The sequence below is a fragment of the Rattus norvegicus genome, chromosome 4 (assembly GCF_021556685.1).
Source record: "Rattus norvegicus strain SHRSP/BbbUtx chromosome 4, alternate assembly SHRSP_T2T, whole genome shotgun sequence".
Taxonomy (NCBI): Eukaryota; Metazoa; Chordata; class Mammalia; order Rodentia; family Muridae; genus Rattus; species Rattus norvegicus.
The window spans coordinates 149,349,446-149,371,046 of NC_141537.1; positions in this window are offsets into that span (position 1 = coordinate 149,349,446).

Sequence of the window (21,601 nt, forward strand, 5' to 3'; positions counted from 1 at the left end):
TAGAGAGACCAACGCAGAAAGGGCGGTGATCTAGGTGTGTCAGGAGCCTCCAGGGAGCAGGATTGCCGAGTCTTCATGAGTCCTGGTTCTGACAAAAGCAGGACTAGGATGAACCTAGGCCCTGATGAGATAGCAAGACAGGGCTCCAAATGTCATGGCTCCTGCCCTCTGGCTGTGATTGAAAAGGGACAGCTGCCTTTGGCCCTCCATCTCCCTTCTCTTGCCTAGCAAGAGCAAAAGACACTGTCTGAACCCCCGGCCTGCCTCCGGTATCCAGGTGTGTCAGCGAAGGGCAACATTCTGTCCATTGTGCATGTATATCTGTGCGTTGTGATAGTTGGGGACTGGGTGGTGGAAGGTATCAGATACATATAGGGGCCTACCAGCACAAGACTCCCTTGATCTTTAGGTCTGTCCATAGTCGAGCTCCTGTCAAACCATCAGCCCTATTTGAGATGCCAGGGCAGAAGGCAAACTGTCTAGCTTTGGAGACTGCCACCCCCTCCTTCCTCGTGCTATGGCCTCTCTACTTCTATGAAACTCGTTTGCATGCCTCTTAAAGAAGGACCGCTGAGAGCTGACACGAACGTGCACTCCTATCTCCTCTCCCCTAGAAACACACACAGTCCTAGAGGCACAGACGTAATACACACATCCCGTTGTTCCTCTGCACTGTCTCTTTTGGGATGATGACGTTTGTGCAGAAGGTTGACTGCTGCCTGTAAGCTGTGTAGCCAGCTTTCTTCCTGAGAATGTCTCTGAGTGGAGTTCTGGTGTTTGGGACCGACAGTAATTTCCTGCTGCTCCTCTGTAGGCTGAAGCCTCATTCCTGGGTAGGACTCTGTCTCCTTTGTCACAGCCAGAGGTTTCACTTGCATTTCGACTCCCGGGCCTTTTCTCTTGCAGCTGGCCCGCTTTCCTTTCCGAGCTTTTGGACAGAGCCTGGCGCTGGCTTCTGAGAATTCTGGGTTGGATTGGAGGTGTCCAAAGGCAAGATTCAGTAGGTCCAGGGAACGACCCATTTTCTCGGGACAGTGTCTCCCTGGGGGTGTACAGAAGGCACCTCTGGCAACATAGAGCCCCGGGGCAGGAGCCTGGGGTCGCCCCAGGAAAGATGCCCCGCTGTGTTTCTAGGCCACAATGGGACAGAGAACTAGACGCTGGCAGGATTGCTCTTGCTCCCATGGGAGGCACCGTCTAGCGGGAGCGTCCCAGGAGAGGGCAATGATTTCCTAGGTGACTGTGGGCCAGGAATCACCCCATAGTAGGTTCTCAGAATGGACTTTCCACAGGGTTCAGCATGACTACAGTCGGCTGCGTGGCTCTAGCAAAAGTGCATTCAGCACAGTGAATGGCCTTGACACTTACAATGTCTTCCGGGAGCCTCGTGGAGGAGTTGAACCCAGCAGGTGGTGGGTGCCTTGAGTTGGGGCCCAGGGAGGTTGAGGAAAGTGATTCTCAGGGAGTTGCAGACCTTGTGGAGGCCTAGGTCAACATGGATTTCCCGCGAGAACTAGTCACAGGAGAAAGAAGACCACCAGGAACGGTGAACCTTCGCCAAGGAGAGGGTACAAAGTCTTCCAGAATGTCCACGGGACACTGCAGAGTCCATCGTTCGGAGTTGACACCGACGAGAGTCGTGCTGGGGTCCTCTGGGGTCGCTGGCAGGACTGCAGCACCTTCCAGAGAAGCCTGAGCCCGAGGCTGCAGCAGGCTGGAGTTACACCCCTCTCAGCTCGGTGCTAGGGACCCATTTTTCCCAGACGCCTGTGCGCATGCGCAAGACCAAGAGCCCACATTTGAAAAAGAAAGGAGAGCCTTGCAGCTCAGCCAGGGGCCCAGCTCCTTGCATCTAGGCACAGCACGCACGCAGGCCGATGGTGTCGCCCATAAATGAAGGCAGTTCAGGGCTCCCTGGTGCCTTTAGTCCCTGGGTGGCCAAGTGCGTCCCTCTCGCAAGGACTCACTTCAATTAGGCCTGTCCGAGCCAAAGTGCTGGAAATGTGGAGAGGCAGCTGCGGAGGCACGGGTCCTGGGTAGCGCTTTTGTCTGTCTTCCCTCGGAGAAAGAGCGATCCTCACCTCCCAGACCTGGCTAGCTCATATGTTTTTAGGTGGAGGGTCTACAAACCAGGGCCAAGGAAGTTGCAGTGCATAGCGGGAACGGACTTTAGAGAGACCAACGCAGAAAGGGCGGTGATCTAGGTGTGTCAGGAGCCTCCAGGGAGCAGGATTGCCGAGTCTTCATGAGTCCTGGTTCTGACAAAAGCAGGACTAGGATGAACCTAGGCCCTGATGAGATAGCAAGACAGGGCTCCAAATGTCATGGCTCCTGCCCTCTGGCTGTGATTGAAAAGGGACAGCTGCCTTTGGCCCTCCATCTCCCTTCTCTTGCCTAGCAAGAGCAAAAGACACTGTCTGAACCCCCGGCCTGCCTCCGGTATCCAGGTGTGTCAGCGAAGGGCAACATTCTGTCCATTGTGCATGTATATCTGTGCGTTGTGATAGTTGGGGACTGGGTGGTGGAAGGTATCAGATACATATAGGGGCCTACCAGCACAAGACTCCCTTGATCTTTAGGTCTGTCCATAGTCGAGCTCCTGTCAAACCATCAGCCCTATTTGAGATGCCAGGGCAGAAGGCAAACTGTCTAGCTTTGGAGACTGCCACCCTCTCCTTCCTCGTGCTATGGCCTCTCTACTTCTATGAAACTCGTTTGCATGCCTCTTAAAGAAGGACCGCTGAGAGCTGACACGAACGTGCACTCCTATCTCCTCTCCCCTAGAAACACACACAGTCCTAGAGGCACAGACGTAATACACACATCCCGTTGTTCCTCTGCACTGTCTCTTTTGGGATGATGACGTTTGTGCAGAAGGTTGACTGCTGCCTCTAAGCTGTGTAGCCAGCTTTCTTCCTGAGAATGTCTCTGAGTGGAGTTCTGGTGTTTGGGACCGACAGTAATTTCCTGCTGCTCCTCTGTAGGCTGAAGCCTCATTCCTGGGTAGGACTCTGTCTCCTTTGTCACAGCCAGAGGTTTCACTTGCATTTCGACTCCCGGGCCTTTTCTCTTGCAGCTGGCCCGCTTTCCTTTCCGAGCTTTTGGACAGAGCCTGGCGCTGGCTTCTGAGAATTCTGGGTTGGATTGGAGGTGTCCAAAGGCAAGATTCAGTAGGTCCAGGGAACGACCATTTTTCTCGGGACAGTGTCTCCCTGGGGGTGTACAGAAGGCACCTCTGGCAACATAGAGCCCCGGGGCAGGAGCCTGGGGTCGCCCCAGGAAAGATGCCCCGCTGTGTTTCTAGGCCACAATGGGACAGAGAACTAGACGCTGGCAGGATTGCTCTTGCTCCCATGGGAGGCACCGTCTAGCGGGAGCGTCCCAGGAGAGGGCAATGATTTCCTAGGTGACTGTGGGCCAGGAATCACCCCATAGTAGGTTCTCAGAATGGACTTTCCACAGGGTTCAGCATGACTACAGTCGGCTGCGTGGCTCTAGCAAAAGTGCATTCAGCACAGTGAATGGCCTTGACACTTACAATGTCTTCCGGGAGCCTCGTGGAGGAGTTGAACCCAGCAGGTGGTGGGTGCCTTGAGTTGGGGCCCAGGGAGGTTGAGGAAAGTGATTCTCAGGGAGTTGCAGACCTTGTGGAGGCCTAGGTCAACATGTATTTCCCGCGAGAACTAGTCACAGGAGAAAGAAGACCACCAGGAACGGTGAACCTTCGCCAAGGAGAGGGTACAAAGTCTTCCAGAATGTCCACGGGACACTGCAGAGTCCATCGTTCGGAGTTGACACCGACGAGAGTCGTGCTGGGGTCCTCTGGGGTCGCTGGCAGGACTGCAGCACCTTCCAGAGAAGCCTGAGCCCGAGGCTGCAGCAGGCTGGAGTTACACCCCTCTCAGCTCGGTGCTAGGGACCCATTTTTCCCAGACGCCTGTGCGCATGCGCAAGACCAAGAGCCCACATTTGAAAAAGAAAGGAGAGCCTTGCAGCTCAGCCAGGGGCCCAGCTCCTTGCATCTAGGCACAGCACGCACGCAGGCCGATGGTGTCGCCCATAAATGAAGGCAGTTCAGGGCTCCCTGGTGCCTTTAGTCCCTGGGTGGCCAAGTGCGTCCCTCTCGCAAGGACTCACTTCAATTAGGCCTGTCCGAGCCAAAGTGCTGGAAATGTGGAGAGGCAGCTGCGGAGGCACGGGTCCTGGGTAGCGCTTTTGTCTGTCTTCCCTCGGAGAAAGAGCGATCCTCACCTCCCAGACCTGGCTAGCTCATATGTTTTTAGGTGGAGGGTCTACAAACCAGGGCCAAGGAAGTTGCAGTGCATAGCGGGAACGGACTTTAGAGAGACCAACGCAGAAAGGGCGGTGATCTAGGTGTGTCAGGAGCCTCCAGGGAGCAGGATTGCCGAGTCTTCATGAGTCCTGGTTCTGACAAAAGCAGGACTAGGATGAACCTAGGCCCTGATGAGATAGCAAGACAGGGCTCCAAATGTCATGGCTCCTGCCCTCTGGCTGTGATTGAAAAGGGACAGCTGCCTTTGGCCCTCCATCTCCCTTCTCTTGCCTAGCAAGAGCAAAAGACACTGTCTGAACCCCCGGCCTGCCTCCGGTATCCAGGTGTGTCAGCGAAGGGCAACATTCTGTCCATTGTGCATGTATATCTGTGCGTTGTGATAGTTGGGGACTGGGTGGTGGAAGGTATCAGATACATATAGGGGCCTACCAGCACAAGACTCCCTTGATCTTTAGGTCTGTCCATAGTCGAGCTCCTGTCAAACCATCAGCCCTATTTGAGATGCCAGGGCAGAAGGCAAACTGTCTAGCTTTGGAGACTGCCACCCTCTCCTTCCTCGTGCTATGGCCTCTCTACTTCTATGAAACTCGTTTGCATGCCTCTTAAAGAAGGACCGCTGAGAGCTGACACGAACGTGCACTCCTATCTCCTCTCCCCTAGAAACACACACAGTCCTAGAGGCACAGACGTAATACACACATCCCGTTGTTCCTCTGCACTGTCTCTTTTGGGATGATGACGTTTGTGCAGAAGGTTGACTGCTGCCTGTAAGCTGTGTAGCCAGCTTTCTTCCTGAGAATGTCTCTGAATGGAGTTCTGGTGTTTGGGACCGACAGTAATTTCCTGCTGCTCCTCTGTAGGCTGAAGCCTCATTCCTGGGTAGGACTCTGTCTCCTTTGTCACAGCCAGAGGTTTCACTTGCATTTCGACTCCCGGGCCTTTTCTCTTGCAGCTGGCCCGCTTTCCTTTCCGAGCTTTTGGACAGAGCCTGGCGCTGGCTTCTGAGAATTCTGGGTTGGATTGGAGGTGTCCAAAGGCAAGATTCAGTAGGTCCAGGGAACGACCCTTTTTCTCGGGACAGTGTCTCCCTGGGGGTGTACAGAAGGCACCTCTGGCAACATAGAGCCCCGGGGCAGGAGCCTGGGGTCGCCCCAAGAAAGATGCCCCGCTGTGTTTCTAGGCCACACTGGGACAGAGAACTAGACGCTGGCAGGATTGCTCTTGCTCCCATGGGAGGCACCGTCTAGCGGGAGCGTCCCAGGAGAGGGCAATGATTTCCTAGGTGCACTGTGGGACAGGAATCACCCCATAGTAGGTTCTCAGAATGGACTTTCCACAGGGTTCAGCATGACTACAGTCGGCTGCGTGGGTCTAGCAAAAGTGCATTCAGCACAGTGAATGGCCTTGACACTTACAATGTCTTCCGGGAGCCTCGTGGAGGAGTTGAACCCAGCAGGTGGTGGGTGCCTTGAGTTGGGGCCCAGGGAGGTTGAGGAAAGTGATTCCCAGGGAGTTGCAGACCTTGTGGAGGCCTAGGTCAACATGGATTTCCCGCGAGAACTAGTCACAGGAGAAAGAAGACCACCAGGAACAGTGAACCTTCGCCAAGGAGAGGGTACAAAGTCTTCCAGAATGTCCACGGGACACTGCAGAGTCCATCGTTCGGAGTTGACACCGACGAGAGTCGTGCTGGGGTCCTCTGGGGTCGCTGGCAGGACTGCAGCACCTTCCAGAGAAGCCTGAGCCCGAGGCTGCAGCAGGCTGGAGTTACACCCCTCTCAGCTCGGTGCTAGGGACCCATTTTTCCCAGACGCCTGTGCGCATGCGCAAGACCAAGAGCCCACATTTGAAAAGGAAAGGAGAGCCTTGCAGCTCAGCCAGGGGCCCAGCTCCTTGCATCTAGGCACAGCACGCACGCAGGCCGAGGGGGTCGCCCATAAATGAAGGCAGTTCAGGGCTCCCTGGTGCCTTTAGTCCCTGGGTGGCCAAGTGCGTCCCTCTGGCAAGGACTCACTTCAATTAGGCCTGTCCGAGCCAAAGTGCTGGAAATGTGGAGAGGCAGCTGCGGAGGCACGGGTCCTGGGTAGCGCTTTTGTCTGTCTTCCCTCGGAGAAAGAGCGATCCTCACCTCCCAGACCTGGCTAGCTCATATGTTTTTAGGTGGAGGGTCTACAAACCAGGGCCAAGGAAGTTGCAGTGCATAGCGGGAACGGACTTTAGAGAGACCAACGCAGAAAGGGCGGTGATCTAGGTGTGTCAGGAGCCTCCAGGGAGCAGGATTGCCGAGTCTTCATGAGTCCTGGTTCTGACAAAAGCAGGACTAGGATGAACCTAGGCCCTGATGAGATAGCAAGGCAGGGCTCCAAATGTCATGCCTCCTGCCCTATGGCTGTGATTGAAAAGGGACAGCTGCCTTTGGCCCTCCATCTCCCTTCTCTTGCCTAGCAAGAGCAAAAGACACTGTCTGAACCCCCGGCCTGCCTCCGGTATCCAGGTGTGTCAGCGAAGGGCAACATTCTGTCCATTGTGCATGTATATCTGTGCGTTGTGATAGTTGGGGACTGGGTGGTGGAAGGTATCAGATACATATAGGGGCCTACCAGCACAAGACTCTCTTGATCTTTAGGTCTGTCCATAGTCGAGCTCCTGTCAAACCATCAGCCCTATTTGAGATGCCAGGGCAGAAGGCAAACTGTCTAGCTTTGGAGACTGCCACCCTCTCCTTCCTCGTGCTATGGCCTCTCTACTTCTATGAAACTCATTTGCATGCCTCTTAAAGAAGGACCGCTGAGAGCTGACACGAACGTGCACTCCTATCTCCTCTCCCCTAGAAACACACACAGTCCTAGAGGCACAGACGTAATACACACATCCCGTTGTTCCTCTGCACTGTCTCTTTTGGGATGATGACGTTTGTGCAGAAGGTTGACTGCTGCCTCTAAGCTGTGTAGCCAGCTTTCTTCCTGAGAATGTCTCTGAGTGGAGTTCTGGTGTTTGGGACCGACAGTAATTTCCTGCTGCTCCTCTGTAGGCTGAAGCCTCATTCCTGGGTAGGACTCTGTCTCCTTTGTCACAGCCAGAGGTTTCACTTGCATTTCGACTCCCGGGCCTTTTCTCTTGCAGCTGGCCCGCTTTCCTTCCCGAGCTTTTGGACAGAGCCTGGCACTGGCTTCTGAGAATTCTGGGTTGGATTGGAGGTGTCCAAAGGCAAGATTCAGTAGGTCCAGGGAACGACCCTTTTTCTCGGGACAGTGTCTCCCTGGGGGTGTACAGAAGGCACCTCTGGCAACATAGAGCCCCGGAGCAGGAGCCTGGGGTCGCCCCAAGAAAGATGCCCCGCTGTGTTTCTAGGCCACACTGGGACAGAGAACTAGACGCTGGCAGGATTGCTCTTGCTCCCATGGGAGGCACCGTCTAGCGGGAGCGTCCCAGGAGAGGGCAATGATTTCCTAGGTGCACTGTGGGCCAGGAATCACCCCATAGTAGGTTCTCAGAATGGACTTTCCACAGGGTTCAGCATGACTAGAGTCGGCTGCGTGGCTCTAGCAAAAGTGCATTCAGCACAGTGAATGGCCTTGACACTTACAATGTCTTCCGGGAGCCTCGTGGAGGAGTTGAACCCAGCAGGTGGTGGGTGCCTTGAGTTGGGGCCCAGGGAGGTTGAGGAAAGTGATTCCCAGGGAGTTGCAGACCTTGTGGAGGCCTAGGTCAACATGGATTTCCCGCGAGAACTAGTCACAGGAGAAAGAAGACCACCAGGAACAGTGAACCTTCGCCAAGGAGAGGGTACAAAGTCTTCCAGAATGTCCACGGGACACTGCAGAGTCCATCGTTCGGGGTTGACACCGAAGAGAGTCGTGCTGGGGTCCTCTGGGGTCGCTGGCAGGACTGCAGCTCCTTCCAGAGAAGCCTGAGCCCGAGGCTGCAGCAGGCTGGAGTTACACCCCTCTCAGCTCGGTGCTAGGGACCCATTTTTCCCAGACGCCTGTGCGCATGCGCAAGACCAAGAGCCCACATTTGAAAAAGAAAGGAGAGCCTTGCAGCTCAGCCAGGGGCCCAGCTCCTTGCATCTAGGCACAGCACGCACGCAGGCCGATGGGGTCGCCCTTAAATGAAGGCAGTTCAGGGCTCCCTGGTGCCTTTAGTCCCTGGGTGGCCAAGTGCGTCCCTCTCGCAAGGACTCACTTCAATTAGGCCTGTCCGAGCCAAAGTGCTGGAAATGTGGAGAGGCAGCTGCGGAGGCACGGGTCCTGGGTAGCGCTTTTGTCTGTCTTCCCTCGGAGAAAGAGCGATCCTCACCTCCCAGACCTGGCTAGCTCATATGTTTTTAGGTGGAGGGTCTACAAACCAGGGCCAAGGAAGTTGCAGTGCATAGCGGGAACGGACTTTAGAGAGACCAACGCAGAAAGGGCGGTGATCTAGGTGTGTCAGGAGCCTCCAGGGAGCAGGATTGCCGAGTCTTCATGAGTCCTGGTTCTGACAAAAGCAGGACTAGGATGAACCTAGGCCCTGATGAGATAGCAAGACAGGGCTCCAAATGTCATGGCTCCTGCCCTCTGGCTGTGATTGAAAAGGGACAGCTGCCTTTGGCCCTCCATCTCCCTTCTCTTGCCTAGCAAGAGCAAAAGACACTGTCTGAACCCCCGGCCTGCCTCCGGTATCCAGGTGTGTCAGCGAAGGGCAACATTCTGTCCATTGTGCATGTATATCTGTGCGTTGTGATAGTTGGGGACTGGGTGCTGGAAGGTATCCGATACATATAGAAGCCTACCAGCACAAGACTCCCTTGATCTTTAGGTCTGTCCATAGTCGAGCTCCTTTCAAACCATCAGCCCTATTTGAGATGCCAGGGCAGAAGGCAAACTGTCTAGCTTTGGAGACTGCCACCCTCTCCTTCCTCGTGCTATGGCCTCTCTACTTCTATGAAACTCGTTTGCATGCCTCTTAAAGAAGGACCGCTGAGAGCTGACACGAACGTGCACTCCTATCTCCTCTCCCCTAGAAACACACACAGTCCTAGAGGCACAGACGTAATACACACATCCCGTTGTTCCTCTGCACTGTCTCTTTTGGGATGATGACGTTTGTGCAGAAGGTTGACTGCTGCCTGTAAGCTGTGTAGCCAGCTTTCTTCCTGAGAATGTCTCTGAATGGAGTTCTGGTGTTTGGGACCGACAGTAATTTCCTGCTGCTCCTCTGTAGGCTGAAGCCTCATTCCTGGGTAGGACTCTGTCTCCTTTGTCACAGCCAGAGGTTTCACTTGCATTTCGACTCCCGGGCCTTTTCTCTTGCAGCTGGCCCGCTTTCCTTCCCGAGCTTTTGGACAGAGCCTGGCGCTGGCTTCTGAGAATTCTGGGTTGGATTGGAGGTGTCCAAAGGCAAGATTCAGTAGGTCCAGGGAACGACCCTTTTTCTCGGGACAGTGTCTCCCTGGGGGTGTACAGAAGGCACCTCTGGCAACATAGAGCCCCGGGGCAGGAGCCTGGGGTCGCCCCAAGAAAGATGCCCCGCTGTGTTTCTAGGCCACACTGGGACAGAGAACTAGACGCTGGCAGGATTGCTCTTGCTCCCATGGGAGGCACCGTCTAGCGGGAGCGTCCCAGGAGAGGGCAATGATTTCCTAGGTGCACTGTGGGCCAGGAATCACCCCATAGTAGGTTCTCAGAATGGACTTTCCACAGGGTTCAGCATGACTACAGTCGGCTGCGTGGCTCTAGCAAAAGTGCATTCAGCACAGTGTCTGGCCTTGACACTTACAGTGTCTTCCGGAAGCCTCGTGGAGGAGTTGAACCCAGCAGGTGGTGGGTGCCTTGAGTTGGGGCCCAGGGAGGTTGAGGAAAGTGATTCCCAGGGAGTTGCAGACCTTGTGGAGGCCTAGGTCAACATGGATTTCCCGCGAGAACTAGTCACAGGAGAAAGAAGACCACCAGGAACGGTGAACCTTCGCCAAGGAGAGGGTACAAAGTCTTCCAGAATGTCCACGGGACACTGCAGAGTCCATCGTTCGGGGTTGACACTGAAGAGGGTCGTGCTGGGGTCCTCTGGGGTCGCTGGCAGGACTGCAGCACCTTCCAGAGAAGCCTGAGCCTGAGGCTGCAGCAGGCTGGAGTTACACCCCTCTCAGCTCGGTGCTAGGGACCCATTTTTCCCAGACGCCTGTGCGCATGCGCAAGACCAAGAGCCCACATTTGAAAAAGAAAGGAGAGCCTTGCAGCTCAGCCAGGGGCCCAGCTCCTTGCATCTAGGCACAGCACGCACGCAGGCCGATGGGGTCGCCCTTAAATGAAGGCAGTTCAGGGCTCCCTGGTGCCTTTAGTCCCGTGGTCGCCAAGTGCGTCCCTCTCGCAAGGACTCACTTCAATTAGGCCTGTCCGAGCCAAAGTGCTGGAAATGTGGAGAGGCAGCTGCGGAGGCACGGGTCCTGGGTAGCGCTTTTGTCTGTCTTCCCTCGGAGAAAGAGCGATCCTCACCTCCCAGACCTGGCTAGCTCATATGTTTTTAGGTGGAGGGTCTACAAACCAGGGCCAAGGAAGTTGCAGTGCATAGCGGGAACGGACTTTAGAGAGACCAACGCAGAAAGGGCGGTGATCTAGGTGTGTCAGGAGCCTCCAGGGAGCAGGATTGCCGAGTCTTCATGAGTCCTGGTTCTGACAAAAGCAGGACTAGGATGAACCTAGGCCCTGATGAGATAGCAAGACAGGGCTCCAAATGTCATGGCTCCTGCCCTCTGGCTGTGATTGAAAAGGGACAGCTGCCTTTGGCCCTCCATCTCCCTTCTCTTGCCTAGCAAGAGCAAAAGACACTGTCTGAACCCCCGGCCTGCCTCCGGTATCCAGGTGTGTCAGCGAAGGGCAACATTCTGTCCATTGTGCATGTATATCTGTGCGTTGTGATAGTTGGGGACTGGGTGGTGGAAGGTATCCGATACATATAGAAGCCTACCAGCACAAGACTCCCTTCATCTTTAGGTCTGTCCATAGTCGAGCTCCTTTCAAACCATCAGCCCTATTTGAGATGCCAGGGCAGAAGGCAAACTGTCTAGCTTTGGAGACTGCCACCCTCTCCTTCCTCGTGCTATGGCCTCTCTACTTCTATGAAACTCGTTTGCATGCCTCTTAAAGAAGGACCGCTGAGAGCTGACACGAACGTGCACTCCTATCTCCTCTCCCCTAGAAACACACACAGTCCTAGAGGCACAGACGTAATACACACATCCCGTTGTTCCTCTGCACTGTCTCTTTTGGGATGATGACGTTTGTGCAGAAGGTTGACTGCTGCCTCTAAGCTGTGTAGCCAGCTTTCTTCCTGAGAATGTCTCTGAATGGAGTTCTGGTGTTTGGGACCGACAGTAATTTCCTGCTGCTCCTCTGTAGGCTGAAGCCTCATTCCTGGGTAGGACTCTGTCTCCTTTGTCACAGCCAGAGGTTTCACTTGCATTTCGACTCCCGGGCCTTTTCTCTTGCAGCTGGCCCGCTTTCCTTTCCGAGCTTTTGGACAGAGCCTGGCGCTGGCTTCTGAGAATTCTGGGTTGGATTGGAGGTGTCCAAAGGCAAGATTCAGTAGGTCCAGGGAACGACCCTTTTTCTCGGGACAGTGTCTCCCTGGGGGTGTACAGAAGGCACCTCTGGCAACATAGAGCCCCGGGGCAGGAGCCTGGGGTCGCCCCAAGAAAGATGCCCCGCTGTGTTTCTAGGCCACACTGGGACAGAGAACTAGACGCTGGCAGGATTGCTCTTGCTCCCATGGGAGGCACCGTCTAGCGGGAGCGTCCCAGGAGAGGGCAATGATTTCCTAGGTGCACTGTGGGCCAGGAATCACCCCATAGTAGGTTCTCAGAATGGACTTTCCACAGGGTTCAGCATGACTACAGTCGGCTGCGTGGCTCTAGCAAAAGTGCATTCAGCACAGTGTCTGGCCTTGACACTTACAGTGTCTTCCGGAAGCCTCGTGGAGGAGTTGAACCCAGCAGGTGGTGGGTGCCTTGAGTTGGGGCCCAGGGAGGTTGAGGAAAGTGATTCCCAGGGAGTTGCAGACCTTGTGGAGGCCTAGGTCAACATGGATTTCCCGCGAGAACTAGTCACAGGAGAAAGAAGACCACCAGGAACGGTGAACCTTCGCCAAGGAGAGGGTACAAAGTCTTCCAGAATATCCACGGGACACTGCAGAGTCCATCGTTCGGGGTTGACACTGAAGAGGGTCGTGCTGGGGTCCTCTGGGGTCGCTGGCAGGACTGCAGCACCTTCCAGAGAAGCCTGAGCCTGAGGCTGCAGCAGGCTGGAGTTACACCCCTCTCAGCTCGGTGCTAGGGACCCATTTTTCCCAGACGCCTGTGCGCATGCGCAAGACCAAGAGCCCACATTTGAAAAAGAAAGGAGAGCCTTGCAGCTCAGCCAGGGGCCCAGCTCCTTGCATCTAGGCACAGCACGCACGCAGGCCGATGGGGTCGCCCTTAAATGAAGGCAGTTCAGGGCTCCCTGGTGCCTTTAGTCCCGGGGTGGCCAAGTGCGTCCCTCTCGCAAGGACTCATTTCAATTAGGCCTGTCCGAGCCAAAGTGCTGGAAATGTGGAGAGGCAGCTGCGGAGGCACGGGTCCTGGGTAGCGCTTTTGTCTGTCTTCCCTCGGTGAAAGAGCGATCCTCACCTCCCAGACCTGGCTAGCTCATATGTTTTTAGGTGGAGGGTCTACAAACCAGGGCCAAGGAAGTTGCAGTGCATAGCGGGAACGGACTTTAGAGAGACCAACGCAGAAAGGGCGGTGATCTAGGTGTGTCAGGAGCCTCCAGGGAGCAGGATTGCCGAGTCTTCATGAGTCCTGGTTCTGACAAAAGCAGGACTAGGATGAACCTAGGCCCTGATGAGATAGCAAGACAGGGCTCCAAATGTCATGGCTCCTGCCCTCTGGCTGTGATTGAAAAGGGACAGCTGCCTTTGGCCCTCCATCTCCCTTCTCTTGCCTAGCAAGAGCAAAAGACACTGTCTGAACCCCCGGCCTGCCTCCGGTATCCAGGTGTGTCAGCGAAGGGCAACATTCTGTCCATTGTGCATGTATATCTGTGCGTTGTGATAGTTGGGGACTGGGTGGTGGAAGGTATCAGATACATATAGGGGCCTACCAGCACAAGACTCCCTTGATCTTTAGGTCTGTCCATAGTCGAGCTCCTGTCAAACCATCAGCCCTATTTGAGATGCCAGGGCAGAAGGCAAACTGTCTAGCTTTGGAGACTGCCACCCTCTCCTTCCTCGTGCTATGGCCTCTCTACTTCTATGAAACTCGTTTGCATGCCTCTTAAAGAAGGACCGCTGAGAGCTGACACGAACGTGCACTCCTATCTCCTCTCCCCTAGAAACACACACAGTCCTAGAGGCACAGACGTAATACACACATCCCGTTGTTCCTCTGCACTGTCTCTTTTGGGATGATGACGTTTGTGCAGAAGGTTGACTGCTGCCTGTAAGCTGTGTAGCCAGCTTTCTTCCTGAGAATGTCTCTGAGTGGAGTTCTGGTGTTTGGGACCGACAGTAATTTCCTGCTGCTCCTCTGTAGGCTGAAGCCTCATTCCTGGGTAGGACTCTGTCTCCTTTGTCACAGCCAGAGGTTTCACTTGCATTTCGACTCCCGGGCCTTTTCTCTTGCAGCTGGCCCGCTTTCCTTTCCGAGCTTTTGGACAGAGCCTGGCGCTGGCTTCTGAGAATTCTGGGTTGGATTGGAGGTGTCCAAAGGCAAGATTCAGTAGGTCCAGGGAACGACCCATTTTCTCGGGACAGTGTCTCCCTGGGGGTGTACAGAAGGCACCTCTGGCAACATAGAGCCCCGGGGCAGGAGCCTGGGGTCGCCCCAAGAAAGATGCCCCGCTGTGTTTCTAGGCCACACTGGGACAGAGAACTAGACGCTGGCAGGATTGCTCTTGCTCCCATGGGAGGCACCGTCTAGCGGGAGCGTCCCAGGAGAGGGCAATGATTTCCTAGGTGCACTGTGGGCCAGGAATCACCCCATAGTAGGTTCTCAGAATGGACTTTCCACAGGGTTCAGCATGACTACAGTCGGCTGCGTGGCTCTAGCAAAAGTGCATTCAGCACAGTGAATGGCCTTGACACTTACAATGTCTTCCGGGAGCCTCGTGGAGGAGTTGAACCCAGCAGGTGGTGGGTGCCTTGAGTTGGGGCCCAGGGAGGTTGAGGAAAGTGATTCCCAGGGAGTTGCAGACCTTGTGGAGGCCTAGGTCAACATGGATTTCCCGCGAGAACTAGTCACAGGAGAAAGAAGACCACCAGGAACAGTGAACCTTCGCCAAGGAGAGGGTACAAAGTCTTCCAGAATGTCCACGGGACACTGCAGAGTCCATCGTTCGGAGTTGACACCGACGAGAGTCGTGCTGGGGTCCTCTGGGGTCGCTGGCAGGACTGCAGCACCTTCCAGAGAAGCCTGAGCCCGAGGCTGCAGCAGGCTGGAGTTACACCCCTCTCAGCTCGGTGCTAGGGACCCATTTTTCCCAGAAGCCTGTGCGCATGCGCAAGACCAAGAGCCCACATTTGAAAAGGAAAGGAGAGCCTTGCAGCTCAGCCAGGGGCCCAGCTCCTTGCATCTAGGCACAGCACGCACGCAGGCCGAGGGGGTCGCCCATAAATGAAGGCAGTTCAGGGCTCCCTGGTGCCTTTAGTCCCTGGGTGGCCAAGTGCGTCCCTCTCGCAAGGACTCACTTCAATTAGGCCTGTCCGAGCCAAAGTGCTGGAAATGTGGAGAGGCAGCTGCGGAGGCACGGGTCCTGGGTAGCGCTTTTGTCTGTCTTCCCTCGGAGAAAGAGCGATCCTCACCTCCCAGACCTGGCTAGCTCATATGTTTTTAGGTGGAGGGTCTACAAACCAGGGCCAAGGAAGTTGCAGTGCATAGCGGGAACGGACTTTAGAGAGACCAACGCAGAAAGGGCGGTGATCTAGGTGTGTCAGGAGCCTCCAGGGAGCAGGATTGCCGAGTCTTCATGAGTCCTGGTTCTGACAAAAGCAGGACTAGGATGAACCTAGGCCCTGATGAGATAGCAAGACAGGGCTCCAAATGTCATGCCTCCTGCCCTATGGCTGTGATTGAAAAGGGACAGCTGCCTTTGGCCCTCCATCTCCCTTCTCTTGCCTAGCAAGAGCAAAAGACACTGTCTGAACCCCCGGCCTGCCTCCGGTATCCAGGTGTGTCAGCGAAGGGCAACATTCTGTCCATTGTGCATGTATATCTGTGCGTTGTGATAGTTGGGGACTGGGTGGTGGAAGGTATCAGATACATATAGGGGCCTACCAGCACAAGACTCTCTTGATCTTTAGGTCTGTCCATAGTCGAGCTCCTGTCAAACCATCAGCCCTATTTGAGATGCCAGGGCAGAAGGCAAACTGTCTAGCTTTGGAGACTGCCACCCTCTCCTTCCTCGTGCTATGGCCTCTCTACTTCTATGAAACTCATTTGCATGCCTCTTAAAGAAGGACCGCTGAGAGCTGACACGAACGTGCACTCCTATCTCCTCTCCCCTAGAAACACACACAGTCCTAGAGGCACAGACGTAATACACACATCCCGTTGTTCCTCTGCACTGTCTCTTTTGGGATGATGACGTTTGTGCAGAAGTTTGACTGCTGCCTCTAAGCTGTGTAGCCAGCTTTCTTCCTGAGAATGTCTCTGAGTGGAGTTCTGGTGTTTGGGACCGACAGTAATTTCCTGCTGCTCCTCTGTAGGCTGAAGCCTCATTCCTGGGTAGGACTCTGTCTCCTTTGTCACAGCCAGAGGTTTCACTTGCATTTCGACTCCCGGGCCTTTTCTCTTGCAGCTGGCCCGCTTTCCTTCCCGAGCTTTTGGACAGAGCCTGGCACTGGCTTCTGAGAATTCTGGGTTGGATTGGAGGTGTCCAAAGGCAAGATTCAGTAGGTCCAGGGAAGGACCCTTTTTCTCGGGACAGTGTCTCCCTGGGGGTGTACAGAAGGCACCTCTGGCAACATAGAGCCCCGGAGCAGGAGCCTGGGGTCGCCCCAAGAAAGATGCCCCGCTGTGTTTCTAGGCCACACTGGGACAGAGAACTAGACGCTGGCAGGATTGCTCTTGCTCCCATGGGAGGCACCGTCTAGCGGGAGCGTCCCAGGAGAGGGCAATGATTTCCTAGGTGCACTGTGGGCCAGGAATCACCCCATAGTAGGTTCTCAGAATGGACTTTCCACAGGGTTCAGCATGACTAGAGTCGGCTGCGTGGCTCTAGCAAAAGTGCATTCAGCACAGTGAATGGCCTTGACACTTACAATGTCTTCCGGGAGCCTCGTGGAGGAGTTGAACCCAGCAGGTGGTGGGTGCCTTGAGTTGGGGCCCAGGGAGGTTGAGGAAAGTGATTCCCAGGGAGTTGCAGACCTTGTGGAGGCCTAGGTCAACATGGATTTCCCGCGAGAACTAGTCACAGGAGAAAGAAGACCACCAGGAACAGTGAACCTTCGCCAAGGAGAGGGTACAAAGTCTTCCAGAATGTCCACGGGACACTGCAGAGTCCATCGTTCGGGGTTGACACCGAAGAGAGTCGTGCTGGGGTCCTCTGGGGTCGCTGGCAGGACTGCAGCACCTTCCAGAGAAGCCTGAGCCCGAGGCTGCAGCAGGCTGGAGTTACACCCCTCTCAGCTCGGTGCTAGGGACCCATTTTTCCCAGACGCCTGTGCGCATGCGCAAGACCAAGAGCCCACATTTGAAAAAGAAAGGAGAGCCTTGCAGCTCAGCCAGGGGCCCAGCTCCTTGCATCTAGGCACAGCACGCACGCAGGCCGATGGGGTCGCCCTTAAATGAAGGCAGTTCAGGGCTCCCTGGTGCCTTTAGTCCCTGGGTGGCCAAGTGCGTCCCTCTCGCAAGGACTCACTTCAATTAGGCCTGTCCGAGCCAAAGTGCTGGAAATGTGGAGAGGCAGCTGCGGAGGCACGGGTCCTGGGTAGCGCTTTTGTCTGTCTTCCCTCGGAGAAAGAGCGATCCTCACCTCCCAGACCTGGCTAGCTCATATGTTTTTAGGTGGAGGGTCTACAAACCAGGGCCAAGGAAGTTGCAGTGCATAGCGGGAACGGACTTTAGAGAGACCAACGCAGAAAGGGCGGTGATCTAGGTGTGTCAGGAGCCTCCAGGGAGCAGGATTGCCGAGTCTTCATGAGTCCTGGTTCTGACAAAAGCAGGACTAGGATGAACCTAGGCCCTGATGAGATAGCAAGACAGGGCTCCAAATGTCATGGCTCCTGCCCTCTGGCTGTGATTGAAAAGGGACAGCTGCCTTTGGCCCTCCATCTCCCTTCTCTTGCCTAGCAAGAGCAAAAGACACTGTCTGAACCCCCGGCCTGCCTCCCGTATCCAGGTGTGTCAGCGAAGGGCAACATTCTGTCCATTGTGCATGTATATCTGTGCGTTGTGATAGTTGGGGACTGGGTGGTGGAAGGTATCCGATACATATAGAAGCCTACCAGCACAAGACTCCCTTCATCTTTAGGTCTGTCCATAGTCGAGCTCCTTTCAAACCATCAGCCCTATTTGAGATGCCAGGGCAGAAGGCAAACTGTCTAGCTTTGGAGACTGCCACCCTCTCCTTCCTCGTGCTATGGCCTCTCTACTTCTATGAAACTCATTTGCATGCCTCTTAAAGAAGGACCGCTGAGAGCTGACACGAACGTGCACTCCTATCTCCTCTCCCCTAGAAACACACACAGTCCTAGAGGCACAGACGTAATACACACATCCCGTTGTTCCTCTGCACTGTCTCTTTTGGGATGATGACGTTTGTGCAGAAGGTTGACTGCTGCCTGTAAGCTGTGTAGCCAGCTTTCTTCCTGAGAATGTCTCTGAATGGAGTTCTGGTGTTTGGGACCGACAGTAATTTCCTGCTGCTCCTCTGTAGGCTGAAGCCTCATTCCTGGGTAGGACTCTGTCTCCTTTGTCACAGCCAGAGTTTTCACTTGCATTTCGACTCCCGGGCCTTTTCTCTTGCAGCTGGCCCGCTTTCCTTCCCGAGCTTTTGGACAGAGCCTGGCGCTGGCTTCTGAGAATTCTGGGTTGGATTGGAGGTGTCCAAAGGCAAGATTCAGTAGGTCCAGGGAACGACCCTTTTTCTCGGGACAGTGTCTCCCTGGGGGTGTACAGAAGGCACCTCTGGCAACATAGAGCCCCGGGGCAGGAGCCTGGGGTCGCCCCAAGAAAGATGCCCCGCTGTGTTTCTAGGCCACACTGGGACAGAGAACTAGACGCTGGCAGGATTGCTCTTGCTCCCATGGGAGGCACCGTCTAGCGGGAGCGTCCCAGGAGAGGGCAATGATTTCCTAGGTGCACTGTGGGCCAGGAATCACCCCATAGTAGGTTCTCAGAATGGACTTTCCACAGGGTTCAGCATGACTACAGTCGGCTGCGTGGCTCTAGCAAAAGTGCATTCAGCACAGTGTCTGGCCTTGACACTTACAGTGTCTTCCGGAAGCCTCGTGGAGGAGTTGAACCCAGCAGGTGGTGGGTGCCTTGAGTTGGGGCCCAGGGAGGTTGAGGAAAGTGATTCCCAGGGAGTTGCAGACCTTGTGGAGGCCTAGGTCAACATGGATTTCCCGCGAGAACTAGTCACAGGAGAAAGAAGACCACCAGGAACGGTGAACCTTCGCCAAGGAGAGGGTACAAAGTCTTCCAGAATGTCCACGGGACACTGCAGAGTCCATCGTTCGGGGTTGACACTGAAGAGGGTCGTGCTGGGGTCCTCTGGGGTCGCTGGCAGGACTGCAGCACCTTCCAGAGAAGCCTGAGCCTGAGGCTGCAGCAGGCTGGAGTTACACCCCTCTCAGCTCGGTGCTAGGGACCCATTTTTCCCAGACGCCTGTGCGCATGCGCAAGACCAAGAGCCCACATTTGAAAAAGAAAGGAGAGCCTTGCAGCTCAGCCAGGGGCCCAGCTCCTTGCATCTAGGCACAGCACGCACGCAGGCCGATGGGGTCGCCCTTAAATGAAGGCAGTTCAGGGCTCCCTGGTGCCTTTAGTCCCGTGGTCGCCAAGTGCGTCCCTCTCGCAAGGACTCACTTCAATTAGGCCTGTCCGAGCCAAAGTGCTGGAAATGTGGAGAGGCAGCTGCGGAGGCACGGGTCCTGGGTAGCGCTTTTGTCTGTCTTCCCTCGGAGAAAGAGCGATCCTCACCTCCCAGACCTGGCTAGCTCATATGTTTTTAGGTGGAGGGTCTACAAACCAGGGCCAAGGAAGTTGCAGTGCATAGCGGGAACGGACTTTAGAGAGACCAACGCAGAAAGGGCGGTGATCTAGGTGTGTCAGGAGCCTCCAGGGAGCAGGATTGCCGAGTCTTCATGAGTCCTGGTTCTGACAAAAGCAGGACTAGGATGAACCTAGGCCCTGATGAGATAGCAAGACAGGGCTCCAAATGTCATGGCTCCTGCCCTCTGGCTGTGATTGAAAAGGGACAGCTGCCTTTGGCCCTCCATCTCCCTTCTCTTGCCTAGCAAGAGCAAAAGACACTGTCTGAACCCCCGGCCTGCCTCCCGTATCCAGGTGTGTCAGCGAAGGGCAACATTCTGTCCATTGTGCATGTATATCTGTGCGTTGTGATAGTTGGGGACTGGGTGGTGGAAGGTATCCGATACATATAGAAGCCTACCAGCACAAGACTCCCTTCATCTTTAGGTCTGTCCATAGTCGAGCTCCTTTCAAACCATCAGCCCTATTTGAGATGCCAGGGCAGAAGGCAAACTGTCTAGCTTTGGAGACTGCCACCCTCTCCTTCCTCGTGCTATGGCCTCTCTACTTCTATGAAACTCATTTGCATGCCTCTTAAAGAAGGACCGCTGAGAGCTGACACGAACGTGCACTCCTATCTCCTCTCCCCTAGAAACACACACAGTCCTAGAGGCACAGACGTAATACACACATCCCGTTGTTCCTCTGCACTGTCTCTTTTGGGATGATGACGTTTGTGCAGAAGGTTGACTGCTGCCTGTAAGCTGTGTAGCCAGCTTTCTTCCTGAGAATGTCTCTGAATGGAGTTCTGGTGTTTGGGACCGACAGTAATTTCCTGCTGCTCCTCTGTAGGCTGAAGCCTCATTCCTGGGTAGGACTCTGTCTCCTTTGTCACAGCCAGAGTTTTCACTTGCATTTCGACTCCCGGGCCTTTTCTCTTGCAGCTGGCCCGCTTTCCTTCCCGAGCTTTTGGACAGAGCCTGGCGCTGGCTTCTGAGAATTCTGGGTTGGATTGGAGGTGTCCAAAGGCAAGATTCAGTAGGTCCAGGGAACGACCCTTTTTCTCGGGACAGTGTCTCCCTGGGGGTGTACAGAAGGCACCTCTGGCAACATAGAGCCCCGGGGCAGGAGCCTGGGGTCGCCCCAAGAAAGATGCCCCGCTGTGTTTCTAGGCCACACTGGGACAGAGAACTAGACGCTGGCAGGATTGCTCTTGCTCCCATGGGAGGCACCGTCTAGCGGGAGCGTCCCAGGAGAGGGCAATGATTTCCTAGGTGCACTGTGGGCCAGGAATCACCCCATAGTAGGTTCTCAGAATGGACTTTCCACAGGGTTCAGCATGACTACAGTCGGCTGCGTGGCTCTAGCAAAAGTGCATTCAGCACAGTGTCTGGCCTTGACACTTACAGTGTCTTCCGGAAGCCTCGTGGAGGAGTTGAACCCAGCAGGTGGTGGGTGCCTTGAGTTGGGGCCCAGGGAGGTTGAGGAAAGTGATTCCCAGGGAGTTGCAGACCTTGTGGAGGCCTAGGTCAACATGGATTTCCCGCGAGAACTAGTCACAGGAGAAAGAAGACCACCAGGAACGGTGAACCTTCGCCAAGGAGAGGGTACAAAGTCTTCCAGAATGTCCACGGGACACTGCAGAGTCCATCGTTCGGGGTTGACACTGAAGAGGGTCGTGCTGGGGTCCTCTGGGGTCGCTGGCAGGACTGCAGCACCTTCCAGAGAAGCCTGAGCCTGAGGCTGCAGCAGGCTGGAGTTACACCCCTCTCAGCTCGGTGCTAGGGACCCATTTTTCCCAGACGCCTGTGCGCATGCGCAAGACCAAGAGCCCACATTTGAAAAAGAAAGGAGAGCCTTGCAGCTCAGCCAGGGGCCCAGCTCCTTGCATCTAGGCACAGCACGCACGCAGGCCGATGGGGTCGCCCTTAAATGAAGGCAGTTCAGGGCTCCCTGGTGCCTTTAGTCCCGTGGTCGCCAAGTGCGTCCCTCTCGCAAGGACTCACTTCAATTAGGCCTGTCCGAGCCAAAGTGCTGGAAATGTGGAGAGGCAGCTGCGGAGGCACGGGTCCTGGGTAGCGCTTTTGTCTGTCTTCCCTCGG